This window comes from Phyllobates terribilis, unplaced genomic scaffold (genome assembly GCF_046119375.1).
Source record: "Phyllobates terribilis strain yellow unplaced genomic scaffold, ASM4611937v1 Scaffold_10__3_contigs__length_209671492, whole genome shotgun sequence".
Lineage (NCBI taxonomy): Eukaryota > Metazoa > Chordata > Amphibia > Anura > Dendrobatidae > Phyllobates > Phyllobates terribilis.
The window spans coordinates 179,771,507-179,785,134 of NW_027362770.1; positions in this window are offsets into that span (position 1 = coordinate 179,771,507).

Sequence of the window (13,628 nt, forward strand, 5' to 3'; positions counted from 1 at the left end):
GAGTAATTGGACAGCCGTACCCCGGTGGCCCCGTCTATCGAGTGCAGGGCGAAGACAGCGGCAGCATCCGAACTTTGCACCGTAATATGTTGCGCCCCTGCCGTTCCCAGCCTGACTCCCCTACTGTGATACCTAGAGAGATGGATATCACTAATACTGTCGGAGACACTGACCCCGGGGATGTAGAGACGGAATGCATGCCTACCCCTGTCCGTCCGGCTGACGCACTTGAACCGATTACCTCCTCTACTGACATGTCGACTGGGAAAGAGAGTGGGGTGACTGATAGGAGAGAGGGGATCCATCCCGTTAGGCGGACAACGAGGACCACTGCAGGGGTACCTCCAGGACAGTCCTACAGAGACCAATATGTGTGGCCCTCTTCCCAGCCGCCCCCTGTCACATCCACAGCCATCGCCGCCCTGGAGCCGGTCGTTGACAGGGACTGCCAACCTTTGAGTGGGGGGGCGTGTAGTGAGCTGGCCGGCTCTGGCTGTTCGGTGATTATTGATATAGAGCCTGTTACAGAAGTGATTACACAGGATGATGTTGCCACCTTGTGGCCAGAGGTTGCACCTGCGCAGGGTGTGATGACAGAGAAAAAGACTGTGCCTCCTGTGTCCCGCCCTAGAGAGTCACGTGACCAAAGTGGGAAGCAGAAAAAAGCGCGCGAGGAGTTTGCTGTGGGCTGTGAAAAGAGCCAGGACGGTGTGCAGGCCCTCGTGCGTGGCGCAGGAGAGACTCTCAACGGGATTTCTTTCACCTGACACCATTTCCTCGGGGCCTTCCCCAGCTTCTTCACTGCTGAGGGATACAGCTATTACACTCCCTGCTACTGGAGTGTGGACTACATAAGGGGACCCACCAGAGCTTCTATCTGGATCAGAGAGACTGTAAGCGGGACCTCTGGCGAGAGGCCGAAGTATTCCCTCCTTTCAGCGTAATTTGTTGTTTCTGTTTTTTTCTCCGGCTGGGACGCCCTCCTGCAAAGACAGACAGGCCTGCGACGGGGGACACATCCTTCTGGAGTAAAGGACTGGTAACGTGTGAGTAGGGACAGTGAGGGTCAGCTTATCAGTACACGTTAATACTGTGCATATTTACTGTTGTCATTTATTGTTTTTTTTTTTTTCTTTGCTGTGTTAAAAATGTATACGAGTAAAGATACGGTTATCAAGATGGAGTCTGTGTGTGGGGATCTTGCTGGGCCAGATCATAGATACCAATGCGCGGCCTTGCCCGCGGTCACTTCACTGTACATTCTGGAAACACAGACATGTGAAGGAGGCCTCAATAAAGTGGGAATTATTTTCAAAAGTATACAAAAATAAAGGAAAACAGTTCAGCATGTGTGTGTCACAAACTACTACAGATTTTTGGCACACCTTTTTTATTAGTCAAATTTGATGTATGTGCACGCCATACTAATGGTGCGGCATGTTTCGGCCTGTATTTTTTTTTTTTTTCATTTATATGGCATTTATTTGTCCCTCCTTTTTGGGATTTTTGGAACGAGGGAAATTATATTTCCAAAAAATAAATGTTAATTCTAGTCTAGTAGAACATGAATGGTAAAATAAAAAGTGGCAATGTAAGGGGTAATGTAGAGCAAAAAAAAATAATAATACAGAATCTGGCAATAGGAATGTTGGAGCCACAATTAGCGGCAGCGCCACTGGCACCAGCCCTCCAGAAAGTAGCACTACTGAACACAGGTCACAGTTGTCCTTCTTTGTCTCCAGCTATTGTATGTGAGGAGGAAGCGAAGGACATTATGGATTATATGACATATTACTTGCCTCAGTCACAGAAGGATGATGTTACCTCTGATAGTGACACTTGCAGTTGAATCCGTGCTCTGCCCATTTCTCCTGTGCTGTTGATGGAGGTACTTAATGTTGCACAGCTTCTGGATACCCTCAGTTGCGGTAGAAAGTTCACAGAGCAGATTACATGGGATAACAAGCTTTTACTTCTCAGAATATGAGGTAAAGGAAAAAACGCACAGTCACACATTACTGCACCAGGAAGTAAGAACAAAACAGAAAGTACAAGAGAGACTTTTTTGTTTTACAGTAAACAAGGAAACTTTGCACAACATCGCCATCTACTGTCAGATCAGCATAAAGTCCTCCTTCACACAAACAAAAGTCCACAACTGTTGCATATACCAACACTTAACAACACATGAATGCTTTTGCATTTGTCATAGATGAGCTGTATATGCCCTGGCACAAATAAACTATGAACTTTGGCTTTCCATCAGCACATAGAGCAGCATTAAAAGTAACGTTCTGTCAAAAATTGTCTGAGCTTAAAAATTTGAATTTCAAAAGATTTGCTCATTTCTAATAGGAGCTCTCAGCTGGGGATTTTGCTATGTCACATGTGCTGGAATAAACCCTATATCATACAGTTTCACTTCCTTTTCTTACATATCCAGAAGCCATGGCGCCTGCTGATCTGAGACACGAGCTGAACTGCTCCATCTGTATGAACATTTATACAGATCCTGTAACCCTGAGATGTGGACTCAACTTCTGCCGGGTCTGCTCTGATCCATCAGCTGGAGATAAAGAAGAACGAGCTGTCCAGGAAGATGAGACACATTGAGGAGCTGTGCAACATGAGGGATCCACTGACTGTCTTACAAGAACCAGACACCGGTGACTTGTCTGATACTGAGGAGGAGGAAGGTGATGAGGACACAGGGGGACATGATGGAGGTGATGAGGACACAGGGGGACATGATGGAGGTGATGAGGACACAGGAGGACATGATGGAGGTGATGAGGACACAGGGGGACATGATGGAGGTGATGAGGACACAGGAGGACATGATGGAGGTGATGAGGACACAGGAGGACATGATGGAGGTGATGAGGACACAGGAGGACATGATGGAGGTGATGAGGACACAGGAGGACATGATGGAGGTGATGAGGACACAGGAGGACATGATGGAGGTGTTGAGGACACAAGAGGACATGATGCAGGTGATGAGGACACAGGGGGACATGATGGAGGTGTTGAGGACAAAGGAGGACATGATGGAGGTGATGAGGACACAGGAGGACATGATGGAGGTGATGAGGACACAGGAGGACATGATGGAGGTGATGAGGACACAGGAGGACATGATGGAGGTGATGAGGACACAGGAGGACATGATGGAGGTGATGAGGACACAGGAGGACATGATGGAGGTGTTGAGGACACAGGAGGACATGATGCAGGTGATGAGGACACGGGGACATGATGGAGGTGTTGAGGACAAAGGAGGACATGATGGAGGTGATGAGGACACAGGAGGACATGATGGAGGTGATGAGGACACAGGAGGACATGATGGAGGTGATGAGGACACAGGAGGACATGATGGAGGTGAGGAGGACACAGGGGGACATGATGGAGGTAATGACACAGGAGGACATGATGGAGGTGATGAGGACACAGGAGGACATGATGGAAGTGATGAGGACACAGGAGGACATGATGGAGGTGATGAGGACACAGGAGGACATGATGGAGGTGTTGAGGACACAGGAGGACATGATGGAGGTGATGAGGACACAGGGGGACATGATGGAGGTGTTGAGGACACAGGAGGACATGATGGAGGTGATGAGGACACAGGAGGACATGATGGAGGTGATGAGGACACAGGAGGACATGATGGAGGTGATGAGGACACAGGAGGACATGATGGAGGTGATGAGGACACAGGAGGACATGATGGAGGTGAGGAGGACGCAGGGGGACATGATGGAGGTGATGAGGACACAGGGGGACATGATGGAAGTGATGAGGACACAGGAGGACATGATGGAGGTGATGAGGACACAGGAGGACATGATGGAAGTGATGAGGACACAGGAGGACATGATGGAGGTGATGAGAACACGGGGACATGATGGAGGTGATGAGGACACAGGGGGACATGATGGAGGTGATGAGGACACAGGAGGACATGATGGAAGTGATGAGGACACAGGAGGACATGATGGAGGTGATGAGGACACAGGGGGACATGATGGAGGTGATGAGGACACAGGGGGACATGATGGAGGTGATCGGGGTGTGGAGCTGATCTCACACATATCACGCACATTATCTGCTATGATAAGAGATATAAATGTGATCTTCTATGTGCAGGATCCTGCAGACATATTACTGGATGTGAGCACGGCTGGTAATAATCTCCTTATATCAGACGACCTGAAAACTGCGACCTGGACAGAAATAACACAGAATCGTCCAGAAACAGCAGAGAGATTCCAGTATAATCAGGTGATGAGCAGGAGGGGATTTACCTCAGGACGACATTACTGGGATGTGGAGATCAGGGGGTCATGGGTGTGGCGAGTGGGGATGTGTTATCCCAGTATAGACAGGAGGGGGCATCAATCACACATTGGAGATAATAACAAGTCCTGGGGATTATATAAAGGGCTAGTGTATAAAAATTATTCAGTGATATGTGGCACCCCAGGGGTCTGGTTTCCACAGTAACAGCAATGTTATGTCTGAGAGCAGGTGGGAGGTCTCTTGGTCAGGAATCCTATGCATGCCACGCCTCCTGCCCAGTCCTGGGAGGGGAAGAACTTCCCCTATATAAAACTGGGGCTGAGGCAGGGTTAGAGAGTTCCAAGGGAGAGTTCAGCCAGGAGGGCTGGCAGGGAGCTGTGGCTCCGGCTGGGCCCAGCTCCTGGGCCATGCCAGGAGTAGAAGAAGAACAGAAGTAGAGACAGAGAAGCAGCATAGGAAGAAACAACAGGAGCTCTGTGGGAGCAGTGCTACAAGGAGTCAGGGGCTGGCAGCTGCAGAGCTCGCCCTGACTGAGAAGTATCACCGGACTCGGAGTCCGAGGCTGTGGGGACTAATCTCTACTCAGCAGCAGAAACCACCGGACTCAGCGGTCTGCCCTGCAGCAGCAGCTCTAAAGCTGCATTCAACGGGTGGCGTAGTCATCTAACATCACTGCTAATACAGCGCCACTTAAGCTGACTCCCTGGGCACGGACCGGGTCACCGCCACGAGACTACAACCCTCAACAGATCCGGCTCCGGGTAAGCTCCCGCATGCGCAACGCAGCGCGACACAGGCCCAGGGGCGCGTCAACTTTTGGCGTAGTCGGCAGGATTTCGTGCCCGCAACCACCGGGTACTGCGTGCCTGAAAAAGAGACTTTTAAAACTTACCTGTGGTGAAGATTCCCGCCATCCGGCGCCATCTTCAGCCTTCTTCCCGCCATCGGTGAAGATTCCCGCCATCCGGCGCCATCTTCAGCCTTCTTCCCGCCATCCGTGGAGTTTTCCCGCCATTGGACGCCATCTTGAGGACGCCGCGCGGGAAGAAGAGGGGCGTGGACTCCGAAAGCGCGCGAGAACTGAAGCCCCGCCTCACGTCCGGACGTTGCGTAAGGTCCTGGAAGGAGCCCAGCAGACGCCGACGTCACAGGAGCGCGACGGAAGGTCCTCAACCCTGACGATCCACTGCGGAGCCGCGGCCTACGGAAGAGGATCATCGCAAGGTAGGCCACGGTCCACTAGGGGGGAGAAGGATGTCGGATACGGAGGAGAGCTTCACCGCTTCAACCCCCGCCAGCGCCACCGCTGTTGCGGTCATGCCTTTCACCATGCCCTATATCCCGGGGGCAGCCTGGCTACCCCAGTACTCAGGGGAGTCACATACCCTGCAGGACTTTAGAGAAAAGCTGGATAGCCTCTTCCAGGTGTACCCCCTCACAGAAGAGCAAAAAGTGAGCATCCTGGTGGCCCAATTAACCGAGGAGGAGCTGCAATACTACCAATACGAGGAAAGCCAAGAGGACCCGGACGGGTCTGAGGACTACCCTCAGGAGGGAGCACAAAGAGGACACCGCTACTGAAGGGAAGTAGCATAAACAAAGAACTGTATATAGTTACCCGTCAGGGTATGAGAACTGTTGCTAATTAAAATATGGTCCCCGTTGGGATTAGTGAATTGTTCCCCGTGTGTCCCTATCCCTTACCAGGCTGAGGACTGTGAGCAGCCAATCCTTGTCCCCACTGGCCGAGGACTGAGAGCGGCCATATCCTGTAAATAATTATGTGTTTCTAGTAATTTTTAGGAGTCCTTGGTGGATTTACCGGGAATCCTTGTACAGTTAGTGGAGCGTAACCCAGGATGGACTAAAAGACTGTTAAGGACTCGGGGCAGGACAGACCCCTACCTGGTTACGTCTCCCTGTTTTGGTGAAATGGACACCTTTGCTTTTCTTCAAAGACTGCACCCGGTTACGGACACGCCGTAACCATCTTTATGTGTTTTTCTTGTTGTATTATTATTGTTTTTACCTTGTTATGTTTACAAAAGTATGTTTAGTCCCAGAGTACTAAATTTCACTAGGGGGGAATGTGGCACCCCAGGGGTCTGGTTTCCACAGTAACAGCAATGTTATGTCTGAGAGCAGGTGGGAGGTCTCTTGGTCAGGAATCCTATGCATGCCACACCTCCTGCCCAGTCCTGGGAGGGGAAGAACTTCCCCTATATAAAACTGGGGCTGAGGCAGGGTTAGAGAGTTCCAAGGGAGAGTTCAGCCAGGAGGGCTGGCAGGGAGCTGTGGCTCCGGCTGGGCCCAGCTCCTGGGCCATGCCAGGAGTAGAAGAAGAACAGAAGTAGAGACAGAGAAGCAGCATAGGAAGAAACAACAGGAGCTCTGTGGGAGCAGTGCTACAAGGAGTCAGGGGCTGGCAGCTGCAGAGCTCGCCCTGACTGAGAAGTATCACCGGACCCGGAGTCCGAGGCTGTGGGGACTAATCTCTACTCAGCAGCAGAAACCACCGGCCTCAGCGGTCTGCCCTGCAGCAGCAGCTCTAAAGCTGCATTCAACGGGTGGCGTAGTCATCTAACATCACTGCTAATACAGCGCCACTTAAGCTGACTCCCTGGGCACGGACCGGGTCACCGCCACGAGACTACAACCCTCAACAGATCCGGCTCCGGGTAAGCTCCCACATGCGCAACGCAGCGCGACACAGGCCCAGGGGCGCGTCAGATACATGACAAAAAAGTGATGCAGTTACCTCACCTGATCTCCAGTGATCAAGTCAGGATATGTCTGGATTATGAGGCCGGGCAGCTGTCCTTTTGTGAGCTGTGTGACCCCATCAGACACTTACACACCTTCACTGCCGCCTTCACCGAGCCCCTTCATGCTCTATTACATGTAATTAACCGACCGCCCACTGTACATAAACGTCCGCGCTGCCTGGGCTCTGTGCAGCGCGGACGTTTAAAAACGGTGGGTGGTCTCGCAGCGCTCAGGACCCCCAGGGTCCTGCAAGTGCTGCGATTCCGGTGCAGAGCGTTAGCTCTGATAGGGAACATCATTGGGACCTGATTGGATCAGGTCCCAGTGATGTTAACCCTTTGCTGTCTTCTATATGCTGCGATCTATAGTGATCGTGGCATATAGGAGACAGCAGGAGAAGAGGGGGTCGTCTTACTTACCTCTCCGAAGACCTCCGGTTCCTTCCAGGACCTGGGGTTGCTATGGCAGCTGGAGGTCACATGACCGCCTCCAGCTCTGCCATATATGGTGTCCTGTCTGGCTCAGCCTGCAAGCTGAGCCAGACAGGAGACTCTGACTGAAACAGTCAGGGAAGATCTCATGTAATGTAATGTAATATATGTGTATTACATTACATGAGATCAGTGATCAGAAAAATAAAAATTAATGTCCCATACAGGGACTAAGCAAAAATGTAAAAAAAAGTTTAAAAAAAAGTTTTTAAACTGTTAAAAAAAATCACAAAATAAATAAAAATAAATAAATAAAATCTTAAACCAATAAATCCGTATATTTTTACAAAATCAAAAAAAGAACACATATTTGGTATCGCCGCGTCCGAAACACCCCGAGCTATAAAACTGTCACACTAATTAACTCCTTCTGTGCACACCGTAATAAAAATAAATAAAAAAACGGAGCAAAAAAATATGCTTTTCATCATATCGCCAAACAAAAAGTGGAAAAAAATGCGATCAAAAAGCAAAATAGAAATAAAAATGGTACCGCTGAAAACGTCATCTTGTTCCGCAAAAAACAAGCTGCCATACAGCTCCATCAGTCGAAAAATAAAAAAGTTATAGTGCTCAGAATAAAGCAATGCAAAAAAAATATTTTTTTCTATAAATTTGTTTTATTGTGTAAAAGCGCCAAAACATAAAAAAAAAATACAGTAAGTGTAGTATCGCTGTAAATGTACTGACCCGAAGAATAACGCTGCTTGATCACTTTTACCACACGCAGAACGGCATAAAAAAAAACTCAAAAAAACATTTCCTGAATTGTTGGTTTTTGTTAATTTTACCTCCCAAAAAACGGACTAGAAAGCGATCAAAAAATGTCACGTACCCAAAAATGGTACCAATAAAAATGTCAACTCGTCCAGCAAAAAACAAGCCGTCACATGACTGTCGGCCGAAATATGGAAAAATTATAGCTCTCAAAATATGGTGATGCAAAAACTAGATTTTGCAAAAAAAGCGTCTTTTTGTGTGTGACAGCTGTCAGTCATAAAAACCCGATATAAATCTGGTATCTCTGTAATCGCACCGACCTGAAGAATAAAGTAATCTAATCAGTTATATCACACGAGGAATGGCGTAAAAAATAAATAAAACCAATTCTTCACTTGCTATTGATTTGTTTATTATGTCTCCCAAAGATCGCAGTAAGGCTCTGCTCACATTTATCCTGCGCTCTGCGCTGAGCGCTTACACCAGAGTTTCCGTGTAAATCTCTGAAATACGTGATTCAGCCAGAACCCATGACGGAACATTCCCTGTAATGAGGCAGATATAGGCCACTGTGGATGCCATCTAGCCTGGGATCCCACGGGGTCATTTGTTTTAGGCGTGCATAAAAGTGCGGTTGGCCAGTTTTGTGCACTTCTGAAAAAAAGGACACCGCTAAACAGAGGCCAGACGGAGTCCAGAGTAACTCTGCTGCCTCATTACAGTGAATGGATCCCGCAGGGGTTTCATCTGAATTACATCACTTGGAAATTTAGATGGAAACCCCGATGTAAATGCTCAGCCTAGAGCGCCGGATAAATGTTACGTAAAATGTTCCCAATAAAAGCTTCAACTCAGTCCTCAAAAAAAGCTAGTCCCCACTCAGGTCTGTCATCTGTTAAAAAATATAAGGGACTTCCAAGTTACTGGTAGCAGAAAGGCTCTGGAAAAGCGAAATGGCCCTTGCCCCCCAAAAGAAATTCAGAAAATTTTGTGCTCCCAAATTCAAATGCCTATTCTACAATTATTTGTTCTCCAATTGTCAAATAGCGCTCCGTCCCTCCTAGATCTCACCGTATGGCTAAGCGGTACGATACAGCCACATATGGGGTATTGCCACTTTTAGAAGAAATTGTGTGACACATTTCGGCACCATTTTTACCCATTGCCCTGTGTGAAAATGTAAAATCTGAGGGTAAAACATTTTTTTTGTGGTAAAAATATAATTATGCTTTTTTCACTGCCCAATGGTATAAATTTAAAAATTAAAAAATACTCACTACTTCCCTAGATGAATTCCTTGAGAGGTGTAGTTTACAAAATGGGGTCACTTGTGGGGGTTTCTGCTGTTTCGGCATGTCAGCGACTCTTCAAATGTGACATGGTGTCTGCCACCTATCCCAGCCAACATAGCGCTCCTTTCTCTTCCGAACCCTGCCGTACACCAAAGCAGTGGTTTTCCTCCACATATGGGGTATCGGCGTACTCAGGAGAAATTGCACAACAAATTTCATGGTGCAATTTATCCTATTACCCTTATGATAATGCAAAATTAAGGGATGAAAAACTTTTTTGTGGGAAAAATGTGAAATTTTATTTTTACAGCTCAATATTATAATCTTCTGTGAAGCACCTTGAGGTTCAAGGTGCTCACCACACATCTAGATAAGTTCTCTAAGGGGTCTAGTTTCCAAAATGGTGTCACTTGTGGGGGGTTTCCACTGTTTAGGCACATCAGGGGCTCCCCAAATGCAACATGGCATCCGCTAATTATTCAAACAAATTTTACATTCAAAAAGTCAAATGGCGCTCCTTCCCTTTCAAACCCTGCCGTGCGCCCAAACAGTGGTTTGCCTCCACATATGGGGTATCAGCGTGTTCAGGAGAAATTGCACAACAAATTTCATGGTGCAATTTTTCCTATTACCCTTATGATAATGCAAAATTAAGGGATGAAAAACGTTTTTGTGGGAAAAATGTGAAAATTTAATTTTTACAGCTCAATATTATAAACTTCTGTGAAGCACCTTGGGGTTCAAGGTGCTCACCACACATCTAGATAAGTTCCCTAAGGAGTCTAGTTTCCAAAATGGTGTCACTTGTGGGGGGTTTCCACTGTTTAGGCACATCAGGAGCTCTCCAAACGCAACATGGCGTCTGCTAATTATTCAGACAAATTTTATATTCAAAAAGTCTAATGGCGCTCCTTCCCTTCCGAACCGTGTAATGCGCCCAAACAGTGGTTTTCCCTCACATATGGGGTATCTGCACGCTCAAGAGAAATTGCACAAAAAAATTTGGGGTCCATTTTTTCCTGTTACCCCTGTGAAAATAGAAAAAATTGGGTCTAAAGTAACATTTTTGTGAAAAAAGTTAAATGTTAATTTTTTTCTTCCACATTCCAAAAATTCCTGTGAAGCACCTGAAGGGTTAATAAAGTTCTTGAATGTGGTTTTGAGCACCTTGAGGGGTGCAGTTTTTAGAATGGTGTCACTTTTTGGTATTTTCTGTCATAAAGACCCCTCAAAGTGACTTCAAATGTGATGTGGTCCCTAAAAAAATGTTTTTGTAAATTTTGTTGGAAAAATGAGAAATCGCTGGTCAACTTTTAACCCTTATAGCTCCCTATAAGCTTCCAAAATTGTGCTGATGTAAAGTAGACATGTGGGAAATGTTATTTATTAACTATTTTGTGTGACATATCTCTGATTTAAGGGCATGAAAATTCAAAGTTAGAAAATTGCAAAATTTTCAAAATTTTCACCAAATTTCCGATTTTTTCACAAATAAACGCAAGTGATATCGAAGAAATTTTACCACTATCATGGAGTACAATATGTCACGAAAAAACAATCTCAGAATCAGGGGAATCGTTCCAGAGTAATTACTTCATAAAGTGACAGTGGTTAGAATTTAAAAAATTGGCCCGGTCACGAAGGCAAAAACAGGCTCTGGCGCGAAGTGGTTAACCACTTCATAACATGGCGATTTTCCATTTTTTCTTCTCCTTCTTCCAAGAGCCATAACTTTTTTATTTTTCCGTCCCCACATCCGTATAAGGGCTTGTTTTTTGCGATCATATGACCACAGGGTCTGGAGGAGGAAGCACTGTGAGTACTTCCTGATCTGTATATACAGTGCTAGTTCAGTGCTGTGTATACAGAGATGGAGAAGGCAGACAGTCTAATAAACCACATTTATCTTCTCTCTGGGAAGTCTGGCTGTGTCTGAAACCAGTTTCCCGTCTCTACAGCTGCATGATCTTTTGAAAGCTGTTTAGACAGCATTTACATTTTAGAATTAGGGGGGGGGGGCAGCCCATGTGTATAAAGTCTATCAGCAGTGTTGAAGTAGTTAAACTTCCTAATACATTTATCAAAAGTAAAATTGTATTAAAGGGAATCTGTCACCAGATTTTCCCACCTAATCTGTGAACAGTATAAAGTAGGGGCAGAGACCCTGATGCCTGCTTGCTGTACTTTTCTGTAAAATCGAAGTTTTATCAGCAGGAGATTATTACTAGAGGACTAGTAAACATGCTTCCATATAGTCCTCCAAATTCATGATCTCTGTATAACCCCGCCCCCACCACTGATTGGCAGCTTTCAACCTATGCAAAGTGTACAAACCAAGCAACCAGTAAGTGGTATGGGTGGGGTTATATAGATATCATCATTCAGAGAAGCTGTAGATCTGCAGCAGCGATTTCATCAAAACTGCAGCAAGAAACCGATTAAGTAACACATGGCTGGAATCAGGATCTCTGCCCCTTCATCATGCTGCGCTCAGATGGGGTAGCAAAAATGTGGTGACAGAGTCCCTTTACGATGAGCAAGTTCATTTTGTTTCGAATTTCACTGAAAGCCAGATTTGCAAGGAACCTGAATGTTTTTTTTATTTAAAGGGGTTGTCCATCTTTTCTCACTTAAACACATGCAAATGGGGTTAAAAGTCATTTCTGCAATTGGACAGGCCTGGTGACTGCTCCTCCACCAGCAGCCATTGTATGGACTGGAGAGGTGTGTAGTCTATGAGGAAAGTTGCACTTAGAAGAGCAGGAGGAGAACCTGTCCTACCTGGAGGAGAACCTGTCACACCTGGAGGAGAACCTGTCATATCTGTATAATAGTAAATGCCACAAATTTATCTGCTCAACGCAGATAAAGATAATGTGTCCGATGCCGTTACCTCATTCTGCAGCCGACAGTGTAATACAGCGGCTGTAGGAGGGGGACGGTGCACAATTTTTAATGAAACCCAATTCCAAAAATGATTTTTAACCCCAATTGCATGCAAGTAAGAAAAAAAATTGTCCTCAAAGGTGGGCAACTCCTTTAATGTGATTGATTATTTTTAGGACTGGGAAGGGGTTAAGTAATAAATCATTATACTCACCATGTCCCTCACTTTTCTTGGCTCCATACCTAACCAACCATCACTGATTCTCTCGTCCCTTCCCTCCTGCTCTGGTCTTCTCTTCCATCTTCATCCTCAGTCTTCGGCACATACTGGGTTTCAAGTGAACATGAGTAATTCTGTCAGTGCTGAAGGTGCCAAAGTATCAAGATGTGAAAACTGTCTCTTCAGTGAGGAAGAGGACTAGAACTCTAGTGCGTCCTACTGAAAGTATGAAGATGTAAGAAAAGACCAGAAGGACCAAGGAACCACCAGTCCTAGAATTTAAACCCCTTAGATGCTGTGGTTAATAACAATCGCAGCATCTAAGCGGTTAGGCAATGAGAGGAGGCACCATTTCCATTCCCTTATGCCTGAAGCTTACAGTAGTAATACACTGCAATATACGAGTGATCGAGTGATTGTATATTCAGGTCACATAGTGGGACTCATGTCTGTGTGGTTGTGTCTGGTATTAGAGCTCAGCTCCTTTCACATCCAGGAAAGAGCGGCACTGACCAGATTTTTTTCCAATCACATAGAGTTTAAGAAATGAATAATGTATGATTCTGTGTGATATAATCTATAGCTGAGCCATGATGTAAGTGTGTCGCCCCTGAGGGTTCGGTCGCCACAGAGGTACTGCATCTCACCCAGAGGTGTGGTATCTCACTCTCAGGTAAGGAAGGAGTACAGCTCGGGACCCTAACACCTGCATCCAACACATACCAGCAGTGAGGACAGGTCAAGATTGCTCCTAAGGGAGAGCACAGTCCCTGGTCCCTAGCTGATGGGAGGAGCTATGTGGTGGGTGTGGGTGGAGGAAGTAGCTTATTGGAGCACATGAAGGAAAGTATAAATAGAGAAGCCATCTTGTTTAGTTAGATCAGTCTGAGAGGAGTAGTGGAAGGAGCAGGCGCTCTGTAGGAGCTCTGGTCAGGTTGAGGGCCT